Here is an 18,805-nt window from a genome sequence, read left to right on the forward strand (position 1 = left end):
AAATACAACAATACAAAAGATGGCCTATGGCCAGTAGTCTCCCGGCAACAGACTCTGTTTACTAAATCCAGAAGTTTGGGCTGTTGTAGATTCTCAGCTCTGTGGATGGCCTGTGTCGACCACATACAGTTTGTTGATGACAAATAGACTGAATTATATCGATATATCTGAATTATATGTCGTATTAGAACATGTGTCTGTGTATTTACCTCCATCATGTACTTTCATTCAGCTCCTAAAAAATGTCCAAAGATTAAAAAAATTATTTTCGAACTCAGTCCATAAATGTATATCTAATGCTGTAAAATGTGTTTCTATACCACCTGGCCCTATAACACCTACCCCTATAACACCTACTCCTATAACACCCTACTCCTATACCACCTGGCCCCATAACACCTGGCCCTATAACACCTACCCCTATAACACCTACTCCTATAACACCCTACTCCTATACCACCTGGCCCTATAACACCTGGCCCTATAACACCTGGCCCCATAACACCTACTCCTATAACACCCTACTCCTATACCACCTGGCCCTATAACACCTGGCCCTATAACACCTGGCCCCATAACACCTGGCCCCATAACACCTGGCCCTATAACACCTACCCCTATAACACCTACTCCTATAACACCCTACTCCTATACCACCTGGCCCTATAACACCTGGCCCCATAACACCTGGCCCTATAACACCTACCCCTATAACACCTACTCCTATAACACCCTACTCCTATACCACCTGGCCCTATAACACCTGGCCCTATAACACCCTACCCCTATAACACCTACTCCTATAACACCCTACTCCTATACCACCTGGCCCTATAACACCTGGCCCTATAACACCTGGCCCTATAACACCCTACCCCAATAACACCTACTCCTATAACACCCTACTCCTTTACCACCTGGCCCCATAACACCTGGCCCCATAACACCTGGCCCTATAACTGATTTATTTCAGCTTTTATTTCTTTCATCACATTCCCAGTGGGTCAGAAGTCGACATACTCCATTAGTATTTGGTAGCATTGCCTTTAAATTGTTTAACTTCCACAAGCTTCCCACAATAAGTTGGGTGAATTTTGGCCCATTCCTCCTGACAGTGCTGGTGTAACTGAATCAGGTTTGTAGGCCTCCTTGCTCGCACACGCTTTTTCAGTTCTGCCCACAAACTTTCTATGGTATTGAGGTCAGGGCTTTGTGATGGCCACTCCAATACCTTGACTTTGTCTGTCCTTACGCCATTTTGCCACAACTTTGGAAGTATGCTTGTGGTCATTGTCCATTTGGAAGACCCATTTGCGACCAAGCTTTAACTTCCTGACTGATGTCTTGAGATGTTGCTTCAATATATCCACGTAATTTTCCTGCCTCACGATACCATCTAATTCCATCTATTCCTCCAGCATCTTCACAAGGTCCTTTGCTGTTGTGGGATTGGTTCGCACTTTTCGCACCAAAGTATGTTCATCTCTAGGAGACAGAACGTGTCTCCTTCCTGAGCGGTATGACGACTGCGTGGTCCCATGGTGTTTATACTTGCGTACTATTGTTTGTACAGATGAATGTGGTATCTTCAGGCGTTTGGAAATTGCTCCCAAGGATGAACCAGACTTGTGGTGGTCTTCAATTTTTTTCTGGGGTCTTGGCTGATTTCTTCTGATTTTCCCATGACGTCAAGCAGAGGCACTGAGTTTGAAGGTAGGCCTTGAAATACATCCACAGGTTCACCTCCAATTGACTCAAATGATGTCAATTAGCCTATCAGAATCTTCTAAAGCCATGACATAATTTTTGGGAATTTTCCAAGCTGTTTAAAGGTGCAGTCAACTTAGTGTATGTAAACTTCTGACCCACTGGAATTGTGATGCAGTGAATTATAAGTGAAATAATCTGTCTATAAACAATTGTTGAAAAAATTACTTGTTTCATGCACAAAGTAGATGTCCTAACCAACTTGCCAAAACTATAGTTTGTTAACAAGAAATGTGTGGAGTGGTTGAAAAACAAGTTTTAATGACTCCAACCTAAGTGTATGTAAACTAGTTTTAATGACTCCAACCTAAGTGTATGTAAACTAGTTTTAATGACTCCAACCTAAGTGTATGTAAACTAGTTTTAATGACTCCAACCTAAGTGTATGTAAACTAGTTTTAATGACTCCAACCTAAGTGTATGTAAACTAGTTGTAATGACTCCAACCTAAGTGTATGTAAACTTCCCCACTTCAACTGTATATATTTCATATTCAACAACACTTATATGTATTCATTGAGTTTCTAATTGATTTCTCCTATATCCCAAACTACATAACACACATCACAGAGACAGTGTGCCACTGCCCAAGTAAAGTCCAGATAGTGTGCCACTGCCCAAGTAAAGTCCAGATAGTGTGCCACTGCCCAAGTAAAGTCCAGACAGTGTGCCACTGCCCAAGTAAAGTCCAGACAGTGTGCCACTGCCCAAGTAAAGTCCAGATAGTGTGCCACTGCCCAAGTAAAGTCCAGATAGTGTGCCACTGCCCAAGTAAAGTCCAGACAGTGTGCCACTGCCCAAGTAAAGTCCAGACAGTGTGCCACTGCCCAAGTAAAGTCCAGACAGTGTGCCACTGCCCAAGTAAAGTCCAGACAGTGTGCCACTGCCCAAGTAAAGTCCAGACAGTGTGCCACTGCCCAAAGTAAAGTCCAGAAGTAAAGTCAGTGTGCCACTGCCCAAGTAAAGTCAGACAGTGTGCCACTGACAGATGTGCCACTGCCCAAGTAAAGTCCAGACAGTGTGCCAGATAGATGTGCCACTGCCCAAGTAAAGTCCAGATAGTGTGCCACTGCCCAAGTAAAGTCCAGATAGTGTGCCACTGCCCAAGTAAAGTCCAGACAGTGTGCCACTGTGTGCCACTGCCCAAGTAAAGTCCAGACAGTGTGCCACTGCCCAAGTAAAGTCCAGACAGTGTGCCACTGCCCAAGTAAAGTCCAGACAGTGTGCCACTGCCCAAGTAAAGTCCAGACAGTGTGCCACTGCCCAAGTAAAGTCCAGACAGTGTGCCACTGCCCACCACTGCCCAAGTAAAGTCCAGACAGTGTGCCACTGCCCAAGTAAAGTCCAGACAGTGTGCCACTGCCCAAGTAAAGTCCAGACAGTGTGCCACTGCCCAAGTAAAGTCCAGACAGTGTGCCACTGCCCAGTGTGCCACTGCCCAAGTAAAGTCCAGACAGTGTGCCACTGCCCAAGTAAAGTCCAGACAGTGTGCCACTGAAGTAAAGTCAGACAGTGTGCCACTGCCCAAGTAAAGTCCAGACAGTGTGCCACTGCCCAAGTAAAGTCCAGATAGTGTGCCACTGCCCAAGTAAAGTCCAGACAGTGTGCCACTGCCCAAGTAAAGTCAGACAGTGTGCCACTGCCCAAGTAAAGTCCAGACAGTGTGCCACTGCCCAAGTAAAGTCCAGACAGTGTGCCACTGCCCAAGTAAAGTCCAGACAGTGTGCCACTGCCCAAGTAAAGTCCAGACAGTGTGCCACTGCCCAAGTAAAGTCCAGACAGTGTGCCACTGCCCAAGTAAAGTCCAGATAGTGTGCCACTGCCCAAGTAAAGTCAGACAGTGTGCCACTGCCCAAGTAAAGTCCAGATAGTGTGCCACTGCCCAAGTAAAGTCCAGATAGTGTGCCACTGCCCAAGTAAAGTCCAGACAGTGTGCCACTGCCCAAGTAAAGTCCAGACAGTGTGCCACTGCCCAAGTAAAGTCCAGACAGTGTGCCACTGCCCACTGTGCCACAAGTAAAGTCAAAGTCCACTGACAGTGTGCCACTGCCCAAGTAAAGTCCAGACAGTGTGCCACTGCCCAAGTAAAGTCCAGACAGTGTGCCACTGCCCAAGTAAAGTCCAGACAGTGTGCCACTGCCCAAGTAAAGTCCAGATAGTGTGCCACTGCCCAAGTAAAGTCCAGATAGTGTGCCACTGCCCAAGTAAAGTCCAGACAGTGTGCCACTGCCCAAGTAAAGTCCAGACAGTGTGCCACTGCCCAAGTAAAGTCAGACAGTGTGCCACTGCCCAAGTAAAGTCAGATAGTGTGCCACTGCCCAAGTAAAGTCCAGACAGTGTGCCACTGCCCAAGTAAAGTCCAGACAGACAGTGTGCCACTGCCCAAGTAAAGATCCACTGACAGATAGTGTGCCACAGATGCCACTGCCCAAGTAAAGTCCAGACAGTGTGCCACTGCCCAAGTAAAGTCCAGACAGTGTGCCACTGCCCAAGTAAAGATCCAGACAGATGTGCCACTGCCCAAGTAAAGTCCAGATAGTGTGCCACTGCCCAAGTAAAGTCCAGACAGTGTGCCACTGCCCAAGTATAGTCCAGACAGTGTGCCACTGCCCAAGTAAAGTCCAGATAGTGTGCCACTGCCCAAGTAAAGTCCAGACAGTGTGCCACTGCCCAAGTAAAGTCAGATAGTGTGCCACTGCCCAAGTAAAGTCCAGACAGTGTGCCACTGCCCAAGTAAAGTCCAGACAGTGTGCCACTGCCCAAGTAAAGACAGTGTGCCACTGCCCATAAAGTCCAGACAGTGTGCCACTGCCCAAGTCCAGACAGTGTGCCACTGCCCAAGTAAAGTCAGACAGTGTGCCACTGCCCAAGTAAAGTCCAGACCACTGCCCAAGTAAAGTCCAGACAGTGTGCCACTGCCCAAGTAAAGTCCAGACAGTGTGCCACTGCCCAAGTCCAGACAAGTGTCCAGACAGATAGTGCCACTGCCCAAGTAAAGTCCAGACAGTGTGCCACTGCCCAAGTAAAGTCCAGACAGTGTGCCACTGCCCAAGTAAAGTCAGACAGTGTGCCACTGCCCAAGTAAAGTCCAGACAGTGTGCCACTGCCCAAGTAAAGTCCAGACAGTGTGCCACTGCCCAAGTAAAGACAGTGTGCCAGACAGTGTGCCACTGCCCAAGTAAAGTCCAGACAGTGTGCCACTGCCCAAGTAAAGTCCAGACAGTGTGCCACTGCCCAAGTAAAGTCCAGATAGTGTGCCACTGCCCAAGTAGTCCAGATAGTGTGCCACTGCCCAAGTAAAGTCAGACAGTGTGCCAATAGTGTGCCACTGCCCAAGTCCAGACAGTGTGCCACTGCCCACAGTGTAACTGCCCAGTCCAGACAGTGTGCCACTGCCCAAGTAAAGTCCAGACAGTGTGCCACTGCCCAAGTAAAGTCCAGATAGTGTGCCACTGCCCAAGTAAAGTCCAGATAGTCCACTGCCCAAGTAAAGTCAGACAGTGTGCCACTGCCCAAGTAAAGTCCAGATAGTGTGCCACTGCCCAAGTAAAGTCCAGATAGTGTGCCACTGCCCAAGTAAAGTCCAGATAGTGTGCCACTGCCCAAGTAAAGTCCAGATAGTGTGCCACTGCCCAAGTAAAGTCCAGACAGTGTGCCACTGCCCAAGTAAAGTCCAGATAGTGTGCCACTGCCCAAGTAAAGTCCAGATAGTGTGCCACTGCCCAAGTAAAGTCCAGATAGTGTGCCACTGCCCAAGTAAAGTCCAGACAGGATGCCACTGCCCAAGTAAAGTCCAGACAGGATGTGCCACTGCCCAAGTAAAGTCCAGACAGTGTGCCACTGCCCAAGTAAAGTCCAGATAGTGTGCCACTGCCCAAGTAAAGTCCAGATAGTGTGCCACTGCCCAAGTAAAGTCCAGATAGTGTGCCACTGCCCAAGTAAAGTCCAGACAGGATGTGTTGCCATACAGATTTGCTCTCTTTATTACAGACCATTTTAACAATATGTTTCCATTTTGGTCAAAGAAGCTGTTGAGGTTTTTGTCTTCCTCCCAATACCTGTAGTTCAGATATGCTTCCTCCACATGTACTGTTGGGGACATACTATATGCAGTAACTATAAAATCAAACATCTGTGTATATTATTGTCCTCTAAGATAATAGCATGTATTCCAATCAGCATACAGATCACACTTAAATATTCTGCCCCAGTTGTAAACATACTCTTGTAATTACAGTTATGTATGGAACATGTATGAGTGGTTTCAATTTGGCTTTACAATTATAATGCAAATTTCTCTATGCCTTGGTGCAGCATATTAGTGAATATGATGGTTGGGTGATTGTCCCTGGCTGGGATAGGGGCATAAATCTGTGTCCAAAATCCAACTTGGAGACTCACACTTTCCTCCTGGAATTGTTTAGAGTAGGGATTGTTAAACAGGAAAAACAGCCATATTTCTCTCTCTCTCTCCTTCTCTCTCTCTCTCTCTCTCTCTCTCTCTCTCTCTCTCTCTCTCTCTCTCTCTCTCTCAATTCAATTCAATTCAATTCAATTCAAGGGCTTTATTGGCATGGGAAACATGTGTTAACATTGCCAAAGCAAGTGAGGTAGACAACATACAAAGTGAATATATAAAGTGAAAAACAACAAAAATTAACAGTAAACATTACACATACAGAAGTTTCAAAACAGTAAAGACATTACAAATGTCATATTATATATATATATACAATGTACAAATAGTTAAAGGACACAAGATAAAAATGAATAAGCATAAATATGGGTTGTATTTACAATGGTGTTTCTTCTTCACTGGTTGCCCTTTTCTCGTGGCAACAGGTCACAAATCTTGCTGCTGTGATGGCACACTGTGGAATTTCACCCAAAAGATATGGGAGTTTTTCAAAATTGGATTTGTTTTCGAATTCTTTGTGGATCTGTGTAATCTGGGGGAAATATGTCTCTCTAATATGGTCATACATTGGGCAGGAGGTTAGGAAGTGCAGCTCAGTTTCCACCTCATTTTGTGGGCAGTGAGCACATAGCCTGTCTTCTCTTGAGAGCCATGTCTGCCTACGGCGGCCTTTCTCAATAGCAAGGCTATGCTCACTGAGTCTGTACATAGTCAAAGCTTTCCTTAATTTTGGGTCAGTCACAGTGGTCAGGTATTCTGCCGCTGTGTACTCTCTGTGTAGGGCCAAATAGCATTCTAGTTTGCTCTGTTTTTTTGTTAATTCTTTCCAATGTGTTAAGTAATTATCTTTTTGTTTTCTCATGATTTGGTTGGGTCTAATTGTGCTGTCTCTCTCTCTCTCTCTCTCTCTCTCTCTCTCCTCTCTCTCTCTCCTTCTCTCTCTCCTCTCTCTCTCTCTCTCTCCTCTCTCTCTCTCTCTCTCCTTCTCTCTCTCCTCTCTCTCTCTCTCTCCTCTCTCTCTCTCCTTCTCTCTCCTCTCTCTCTCTCTCTCTCTGTGTGTGACATATTTTTGAGAAGGGCTATTATCATTTCCACATAGAGTAGATGAGTACATCTGTCACAAACAATACTTGTTCCAGTAATGTTTACTAGATATTTTGGTTGCATTAAATATTTTATATATATATATATAATCTTTTGACCTATTATTAGCAAGGCCAAGAACACAAGGCTCATAAAGCTCTCAGATAGTGTGATTTAATCATGTAGATATGTGTCCTCTGGTATTACACAAGAACATTCCTATTTTTGACTGATTTGAAATGGAATTGAGCCCAGCCCTGGTGAACTTGAAAAGGTGGAAAAGCTACAGAATTATAACTTTTCTCCAGTATATTACTTGGACGTTGACAGTAGTCTTTGGACTATGGTTCAGGATAAGAAAAAGACAAATGATATCAGGTTTTATAGGTTAACAAAGGTCTGATATTGCATTATTAAGTCAGTTTCTGTTGTCATGGAGAGACAAACTATTCTGTTGTCATGGTAAACTTTAAATGTAACGCCTACATTCCATCTTAACTTTCATGGGTATACTTTGTCCAAAGACGGAATGACTGTTTTACCTGACATCATGTTCATGTCAAAACGATCAACATGGGTATGGGGATATTTCTAAAATAAGTGATTATTATATGATATATACATTCAAATGTAAAACATAATAATAATAATAAATACAATAAAATGTATAATTAGTCTGAGAGAGATGTTTACTTCTTCAAATACATTTTTTTCACGCAATGATATCTGGAGATTTCTAGTGTGGTCAGGGTTTAAGATTAGATCACACATCCCGTTTCAGATTAAACCTGTCAAATAGTTCACTCCGGTCAACTTTATTGTCTGTCAAACTGTAGACGTTATTGAGATTGACGTGGGACTTTTATTTGGACGACTGGACTGCTGTTACATCTCTGTCATGTTGTTTAACACCTTTAAGCTCATAACTAGCCAGCTTGTTGTCCTGCCGAAAAGAGGTGTGAAACGAAGCACTATGCACAGAAAGACTCCCACCATGCAGTGGGGCATGCAGTCCGGTCTTGCGAATGTGGCCACTGCCTGCTAGTGCTATGGCACCCTATTCCTGGTCAAAATTAGGGCACTACACTCTTAGTAAAAAAGGGTTCCAAAGGGGTTCTTCGGCTGTCCCCATAGGAGAACACTTTTTGGTTCCAGGTAGAACCCTCTGTGAAAAGGGTTCTACATGGAACGCTAAAGAGTTTTACCTGGAACCAAAAGGGCTCTCTCTACCTGGAACTATAAAAGGTTCTTCAAAGGGTTCTCCAATGGGGACAGACGTAAAACCCTTTTGGGTTCTAGATAGCACCTTTTCTTCTGAGCGTATATAGGGAATAGGGTACCTTTTCAGCCATATATTCTGTTGTAATAAGATCTGCTGACTAAGAATGTACAACTAACACTAGTGTGAAAGGGTAAACGAACGCAAAACCTTAAATACATTCCAATGTTTTGATATTTGCACTAAAATATATTTTGATCGTTCCCTATGGAGGGAAAATGTCGTGGGATCAATCATTGTGTCAACCTTTCTGTTAGAACATTCTCAATGTGGCTCACTGTTGCTGTACTTTTCAATGTGACGGATGCTAGAAAAAGGCAAATAAAATGCTGTTCATTATGTCCGTTTGAGGATCTTCGTCAATAATAATAAATTGAGGGTGTCGGGGTTTGACAATGTAAAACATGAGTTATTATAATATTTGTTTCCTTATCTGCATGTCATATAATCTATGTGGAACCAAAACGCCGTAGACTCATCAATGGAACTGAGTCATCATACATTTGGGAAATTAAAATGCATAACAAATAAAACATTTGATTAAAAAAAATGTTATTGTTCTTGGATGATTTTGAAGATTCTTCTCATTATGAGCGAACAGTATTTGTAATGTACTGTAGATGTGTATTACTCATTTCTATCCAGCTGTACAGTGTATCTTCTACCTATTGACTGGCCACCTATCCTACCCTGCTTAGAGTCTGATGTAGGATGACAAAAGTACTTTATCAGTTGAAAAGAGATTTAAAGGAGAGATTCAGAGACATTTGTACAGTATTAATGTCATGTTCTTACAGTATTTTACATTCCGTTCAAGATATAGATATATATTTCCACACTATGAGGTTGTAATAATACTGTGAAATTGTGAAAATTATGATAATGCCTTTTTAGTGTTAGAGCTGTTTGAAAAGACTGTCTGAAATTTCAGTCTGTTTTGGTGGGATGGAGTTCTGGCCTGCCTGGTGATGTCATCAAGGCGGCAAATAAGAGAGTTCCAAACCTCTCAGCCAATAACAGCCTGTTTTCAGTTTTCCCCTCCCCACTCAGACCACTCCCAGACAGTCCCAGAAAAATTATTGCTTGAGAAATTGCTATTTGCTAAGAAGCTATTTTTTTTTTTTTTACCTTTTTGATTGAAAACAGTAAGATACTTAATTGTTACCCAGAAATGATTTGATAGTCAGATAAGGTGCTACAACAGTGAAATGTTAATATGGAGATGAATTAAACCACAAGCCAGACCCTTTTAATTTAATTTCCAATAGTTACTCATGAAAATAAGATCATACTCATAATACTCTCTATGTGAAACTAAAATATAAAATCCCTGTAATGTGACGGAATAGAAGCTGTGAAGTTTAACATCTAGCTAATCCAGAATTAGTAACCTATACATGGATTAGTGTCTGTATTACGTTAAAAATAATCATTCTTCCTTGTTTTACAACTTTGAATGATGGACAGTTGAAAGTGGCTTAATGAATTCATTTCTCATAGTAAAAGCATACATAAAAGGCATTAGCATAGTAATTTGTTTGAGCCTTCATATTTCATCAAACTAACTAAGAAATCCTACGGGCCTATTTTCTTGCAGGAAAACAGCCATAGTGGATTACAGTATAGAGAGGTTGGCTGTACTGTCACTTCCTCCTCCAGACATAACCCTTAACCCCCTGAAAAATCCATAGCCCACTATAGTGCAGGCAGTAGATTTTCTTTTCACTGGTGTAATGGACTGATGAAAAGACATACAGAAAAGTTGACATGTCTGTAATACTACTGTTAAAGAAGCATAGGGTCGGTTTGACAACCCCAGATTAGACCTACTACTCCCGGACTGAAAATGCATGACGCTCAATGGAGAATCTCCATTGAAAATTTCAAGACAAACAAGAAATCAGTAAAAACATCTGGGTTTTTTCTGTACAAAACACATAAATTCTCATCCACCATCCAATAAAAGACATCTCTGGCACACCATCTTGAATGCCTGCTACCTCAAATCAAATCAAAGTTTATTTGTCACGTGCGCTGAATACAACAGGTGTAGGTAGACCTTACAGTGAAATGCTGAATACAACAGGTGTAGGTAGACCTTACAGTGAAATGCTGAATACAACAGGTGTAGGTAGACCTTGCAGTGAAATGCTGAATACAACAGGTGTAGGTAGACCTTGCAGTGAAATGCTGAATACAACAGGTGTAGGTAGACCTTACAGTGAAATGCTTACTTACAGGCTCTAACCAATAGTCTAAAAAAGGTATTAGGTGAACAGTAAGTAAGTAAAGAAATAAAACAACAGTAAAAAGACTATATACAGTAGAGAGGCTATAAAAGTAGCGAGGCTACATACAGACACCGGTTAGTCAGGCTGATTGAGGTAGTATGTACATGTAGATATGGTTAAAGTGACTATGCATATATGATGAACAGAGAGTAGCAGTAGCGTAAAAGAGGGGTTGGTGGGTGGTGGGACACAATGCAGACAGCCCGGTTAGCCAATGTGCGGGAGCACTGGTTGGTCGGGCCAATTGAGGTAGTATGTACATGAATGTATAGTTAAAGTGACTATGCATATATGATAAAACAGAGAGCAGCTGCACCTGATGTACTGATTGATAGACCACCTGGTACATTAAATTCATTCAAATGTATACACAAGATAAACTAAATTAATATCTATCTAACCTCCAAAAGCTATTTAGAATGTACAGTATAAACGTCATTCTGTTTTTCTTCCAATCATATTACTGGAATCAATTATTTTCAATCTTGAGAGCAGAGCATTTGTGTTTGGAAGGGTTGAGGAGGCTGGGGGCTGTGAGTTATATTTCAATTCAGTGAAGAAAGGATGGTTATTTCCCTCACATCTAACCTTTATCGTGATTAGTAGCTAGTGGGAGAATGGAGAATCAGGGTGAGGGTCGTCTCGCGGAGCTATCCTTCCAAATCTCGTCTTGTGAAGAGCATGGCGTCCGAGGCTAAGCTTGGGGGAATTACATAACCCTAACTATCAGTGATCAGTGGGTAATAGTGGGTTGCAGGGTTGAGGTCAATTCAGAAATTAAAAATAATCCAATTACAAATGTTCCTAATTAAAAAGCATTGAAGATATTTAGAATTGGAATTCCAGTTCTGGAATTGACATTTGAATAGTAAAATATGGTGGGAGGGTTATGTTTGAGCAAACAATTGATGTACTGTGATTGACAGCTGTCTCTGCTTTCTACTGTTTCCTCAAATATTTTATGCAGAGAAATCAGGCATTTTGACTTCTACCTAAGTGAGAACATAACAACTGAGAATACCTTGAAATGAAAGGTGCTCAATCAATTAAAGAACCAAACCCAATGCCAATCCATCTGGACTGGAGAACAAACCCAATGCCAATCCATCCAGACTGGAGAACAAACCCAATGCCAATCCATCTAGACTGGAGAACAAACAAAATGCCAATCCATCTAGACTGGAGAACAAACCCAATGCCAATCCATCTAGACTGGAGAACAAACCCAATGCCAATCCATCCATCCAGACTGGAGAACAAACCCAATGCCAATCCATCCAGACTGGAGAACAAACCCAATGCCAATCCATCCATCTAGACTAGAGAACAAACCCAATGCCAATCCATCCAGACTGGAGAACAAACCCAATGCCAATCCATCCAGACTGGAGAACAAACCCAATGCCAATCCATCCAGACTGGAGAACAAACCCAATGCCAATCCATCTGGACTGGAGAACAAACCCAATGCCAATCCATCTAGACTGGAGAACAAACCCAATGCCAATCCATCCATCCAGACTGGAGAACAAACCCAATTCCAATCCATCCAGACTGGAGAACAAACCCAATGCCAATCCATCCATCTAGACTAGAGAACAAACCCAATGCCAATCCATCCAGACTGGAGAACAAACCCAATGCCAATCCATCCAGACTGGAGAACAAACCCAATGCCAATCCATCCATCTAGACTAGAGAACAAACCCAATGCCAATCCATCCAGACTGTAGAACAAACCCAATGCCAATCCATCCAGACTGGAGAACAAACCCAATGCCAATCCATCCATCTAGACTAGAGAACAAACCCAATGCCAATCCATCCAGACTGGAGAACAAACCCAATGCCAATCCATCCAGACTGGAGAACCAACCCAATGCCAATCCAATGACCAATCCATCTGGACTGGAGAACAAACCCAATGCCAATCCATCTGGACTGGAGAACAAACCCAATGCCAATCCATCTGGACTGGAGAACAAACCCAATGCCAATCCATCCATCCAGACTGGAGAACAAACCCAATGCCAATCCATCCAGACTGGAGAACAAACCCAATGCCAATCCATCCATCTAGACTAGAGAACAAACCCAATGCCAATCCATCAAGACTGGAGAACAAACCCAATGCCAATCCATCCAGACTGGAGAACAAACCCAATGCCAATCCATCCATCTAGACTAGAGAACAAACCCAATGCCAATCCATCCAGACTGGAGAACAAACCCAATGCCAATCCATCCAGACTGGAGAACAAACCCAATGCCAATCCATCCAGACTGGAGAACAAACCCAATGCCAATCCATCCAGACTGGAGAACAAATCCAATGCCAATCCATCCATCTAGACTGGAGAACAAACCCAATGCCAATCCATCCAGACTGGAGAACAAACCCAATGCCAATCCATCCATCCAGACTGGAGAACAAACACAATGCCAATCCATCCAGACTGGAGAACAAACCCAATGCCAATCCATCCATCTAGACTGGAGAACAAACCCAATGCCAATCCATCCAGACTGGAGAACAAACCCAATGCCAATCCATCCAGACTGGAGAACAAACCCAATGCCAATCCATCCGGACTGGAGAACAAACCCAATGCCAATCCATCTAAACCCAATGCCAATCCATCTGACTGAGAACAAACCCAATGCCAATCCATCCAGACTGGAGAACAAACCCAATGCCAATCCATCCGGACTGGAGAACAAACCCAATGCCAATCCATCTGGACTGGAGAACAAACCCAATGCCAATCCATCTGGACTGGAGAACAAACCCAATGCCAATCCATCTGGACTGGAGAACAAACCCAATGCCAATCCATCTAGACTGGAGAACAAACCCAATGCCAATCCATCTAGACTGGAGAACAAACCCAATGCCAATCCATCCATCTAGACTGGAGAACAAACCCAATGCCAATCCATCCATCCAGACTGGAGAACAAACCCAATGCCAATCCATCCAGCCAGACTGGAGAACAAACCCAATGCCAATCCATCCATCTAGACTGGAGAACAAACCCAATGCCAATCCATCTGGACTGGAGAACAAACCCAATGCCAATCCATCTAGACTGGAGAACAAACCCAATGCCAATCCATCCATCCAGACTGGAGAACAAACCCAATGCCAATCCATCCAGACTGGAGAACAAACCCAATGCCAATCCATCTGGACTGGAGAACAAACCCAATGCCAATCCATCCAGACTGGAGAACAAACCCAATGCCAATCCATCCAGACTGGAGAACAAACCCAATGCCAATCCATCCAGACTGGAGAACAAACCAATGCCAATCCATCCAGACTGGAGAACAAACCCAATGCCAATCCATCCAGACTGGAGAACAAACCCAATGCCAATCCATCCAGACTGGAGAACAAACCCAATGCCAATCCATCCAGACTGGAGAACAAACCCAATGCCAATCCATCCATCTAGACTGGAGAACAAACCCAATGCCAATCCATCCAGACTGGAGAACAAACCCAATGCCAATCCATCCATCTAGACTGGAGAACAATCCATCCATCCAGACTGGAGAACAAACCCAATGCCAATCCATCCAGACTGGAGAACAAACCCAATGCCAATCCATCCATCTAGACTGGAGAACAAACCCAATGCCAATCCATCCAGACTGGAGAACAAACCCAATGCCAATCCATCCAGACTGGAGAACAAACCCAATGCCAATCCATCCGGACTGGAGAACAAACCCAATGCCAATCCATCTAGACTGGAGAACAAACCCAATGCCAATCCATCTGGACTGGAGAACAAACCCAATGCCAATCCATCTAGACTGGAGAACAAACCCAATGCCAATCCATCCGGACTGGAGAACAAACCCAATGCCAATCCATCTGGACTGGAGAACAAACCCAATGCCAATCCATCTGGACTGGAGAACAAACCCAATGCCAATCCATCTGGACTGGAGAACAAACCCAATGCCAATCCATCTAGACTGGAGAACAAACCCAATGCCAATCCATCTAGACTGGAGAACAAACCCAATGCCAATCCATCCATCTAGACTGGAGAACAAACCCAATGCCAATCCATCTGGACTGGAGAACAAACCCAATGCCAATCCATCCATCCAGACTGGAGAACAAACCCAATGCCAATCCATCTAGACTGGAGAACAAACCCAATGCCAATCCATCTGGACTGGAGAACAAACCCAATGCCAATCCATCTGAACTGGAGAACAAACCCAATGCCAATCCATCTAGACTGGAGAACAAACCCAATGCCAATCCATCCATCCAGACTGGAGAACAAACCCAATGCCAATCCATCCAGCCAGACTGGAGAACAAACCCAATGCCAATCCATCCATCTAGACTAGAGAACAAACCCAATGCCAATCCATCTGGACTGGAGAACAAACCCAATGCCAATCCATCTAGACTGGAGAACAAACCCAATGCCAATCCATCCATCCAGACTGGAGAACAAACCCAATGCCAATCCATCCAGACTGGAGAACAAACCCAATGCCAATCCATCCATCTAGACTGGAGAACAAACCCAATGCCAATCCATCCAGACTGGAGAACAAACCCAATGCCAATCCATCCAGACTGGAGAACAAACCCAATGCCAATCCATCCAGACTGGAGAACAAACCCAATGCCAATCCATCCAGACTGGAGAACAAACCCAATGCCAATCCATCCAGACTGGAGAACAAACCCAATGCCAATCCATCCAGACTGGAGAACAACTGGAGAACAAACCCAATGCCAATCCATCCAGACTGGAGAACAAACCCAATGCCAATCCATCCAGACTGGAGAACAAATCCAATGCCAATCCATCCATCTAGACTGGAGAACAAACCCAATGCCAATCCATCCAGACTGGAGAACAAACCCAATGCCAATCCATCCATCCAGACTGGAGAACAAACCCAATGCCAATCCATCCAGACTGGAGAACAAACCCAATGCCAATCCATCCATCTAGACTGGAGAACAAACCCAATGCCAATCCATCCAGACTGGAGAACAAACCCAATGCCAATCCATCCAGACTGGAGAACAAACCCAATGCCAATCCATCCAGACTGGAGAACAAACCCAATGCCAATCCATCCAGACTGGAGAACAAACCCAATGCCAATCCATCTAGACTGGAGAACAAACCCAATGCCAATCCATCTGGACTGGAGAACAAACCCAATGCCAATCCATCTAGACTGGAGAACAAACCCAATGCCAATCCATCCAGACTGGAGAACAAACCCAATGCCAATCCATCCATCTAGACTGGAGAACAAACCCAATGCCAATCCATCTGGACTGGAGAACAAACCCAATGCCAATCCATCTGGACTGGAGAACAAACCCAATGCCAATCCATCCAAGAACAAACCCAATGCCAATCCATCTGGACTGGAGAACAAACCCAATGCCAATCCATCCAGACTGGAGAACAAACCCAATGCCAATCCATCTAGACTGGAGAACAAACCCAATGCCAATCCATCTGGACTGGAGAACAAACCCAATGCCAATCCATCTAGACTGGAGAACAAACCCAATGCCAATCCATCCGGACTGGAGAACAAACCCAATGCCAATCCATCTGGAGAACTGGAGAAACAAACCCAATGCCAATCCATCTGACTGGAGAACAAACCCAATGCCAATCCATCTAGACTGGAGAACAAACCCAATGCCAATCCATCCATCCAGACTGGAGAACAAACCCAATGCCAATCCATCCAGACTGGAGAACAAACCCAATGCCAATCCATCTGGACTGGAGAACAAACTCAATGCCAATCCATCTGGACTGGAGAACAAACCCAATGCCAATCCATCTAGACTGGAGAACAAACCCAATGCCAATCCATCCATCCAGACTGGAGAACAAACCCAATGCCAATCCATCCATCTAGACTGGAGAACAAACCCAATGCCAATCCATCCAGACTGGAGAACAAACCCAATGCCAATCCATCCAGACTGGAGAACAAACCCAATGCCAATCCATCCATCTAGACTGGAGAACAAACCCAATGCCAATCCATCCAGACTGGAGAACAAACCCAATGCCAATGAGAACAAACCCAATGCCAATCCATCTGACTGGAGAACAAACCCAATGCCAATCCATCTGACTGGATCAATCCAGACTGGAGAACAAACCCAATGCCAATCCATCCAGACTGGAGAACAAACCCAATGCCAATCCATCTGACTGGAGAACAAACCCAATGCCAATCCATCCATCTAGACTAGAGAACAAACCCAATGCCAATCCATCCAGACTGGAGAACAAACCCAATGCCAATCCATCCAGACTGGAGAACAAACCCAATGCCAATCCATCCATCTAGACTGGAGAACAAACCCAATGCCAATCCATCCAGACTGGAGAACAAACCCAATGCCAATCCATCTGGACTGGAGAACAAACCCAATGCCAATCCATCTAGACTGGAGAACAAACCCAATGCCAATCCATCTAGACTGGAGAACAAACCCAATGCCAATCCATCCATCTAGACTGGAGAACAAACCCAATGCCAATCCATCCATCTAGACTGGAGAACAAACCCAATGCCAATCCATCTGGACTGGAGAACAAACCCAATGCCAATCCATCTGGACTGGAGAACAAACCCAATGCCAATCCATCCAGACTGGAGAACAAACCCAATGCCAATCCATCTAGACTGGAGAACAAACCCAATGCCAATCCATCTAGACTGGAGAACAAACCCAATGCCAATCCATCTAGACTGGAGAACAAACCCAATGCCAATCCATCCAGACTGGAGAACAAACCCAATGCCAATCCATCCATCCATCTAGACTGGAGAACAAACCCAATGCCAATCCATCCAATGCCAATCCATCTAGACTGGAGAACAAACCCAATGCCAATCCATCTAGACTGGAGAACAAACCCAATGCCAATCCATCCATGAGACTGGAGAACAAACCCAATGCCAATCCATCCAGACTGGAGAACAAACCCAAAATCCATCAATGGAGAACAAACAATGCCAATCCATCCAGACTGGAGAACAAACCCAATGCCAATCCATCCAGACTGGAGAACAAACCCAATGCCAATCCATCCATCTAGACTGGAGAACAAACCCAATGCCAATCCATCTGGACTGGAGAACAAACCCAATCCAATCCATCTGGACTGGAGAACAAACCCAATGCCAATCCATCCATCCAGACTGGAGAACAAACCCAATGCCAATCCATCCAGACTGGAGAACAAACCCAATGCCAATCAAACCCATCCAATCTCTAGACTGGAGAACAAACCCAATGCCAATCCATCCAGACTGGAGAACAAACCAATGCCAATCCATCCAGACTGGAGAACAAACCCAATGCCAATCCATCCAGACTGGAGAACAAACCCAATGCCAATCCATCCAGACTGGAGAACAAACCCAATGCCAATCCATCCAGACTGGAGAACAAACCCAATGCCAATCCATCCAGACTGGAGAACAAACCCAATGCCAATCCATCCAGACTGGAGAACAAACCCAATGCCAATCCATCCAGACTGGAGAACAAATCCAATGCCAATCCATCCATCTAGACTGGAGAACAAACCCAATGCCAATCCATCCAGACTGGAGAACAAACCCAATGCCAATCCATCCATCCAGACTGGAGAACAAACCCAATGCCAATCCATCCAGACTGGAGAACAAACCCAATGCCAATCCATCCATCTAGACTGGAGAACAAAATGCCAATCCCAACTGCAAACAATCCATCCAGACTGGAGAACAAACCCAATGCCAATCCATCCAGACTGGAGAACAAACCCAATGCCAATCCATCCAGACTGGAGAACAAACCCAATGCTGGAGAACAAACCCAATGCCAATCCATCTGACTGGAGAACAAACCCAATGCCAATCCATCTAGACTGGAGAACAAACCCAATGCCAATC

Source organism: Oncorhynchus nerka, linkage group LG6 (assembly GCF_034236695.1).
Source record: "Oncorhynchus nerka isolate Pitt River linkage group LG6, Oner_Uvic_2.0, whole genome shotgun sequence".
NCBI lineage: Eukaryota > Metazoa > Chordata > Actinopteri > Salmoniformes > Salmonidae > Oncorhynchus > Oncorhynchus nerka.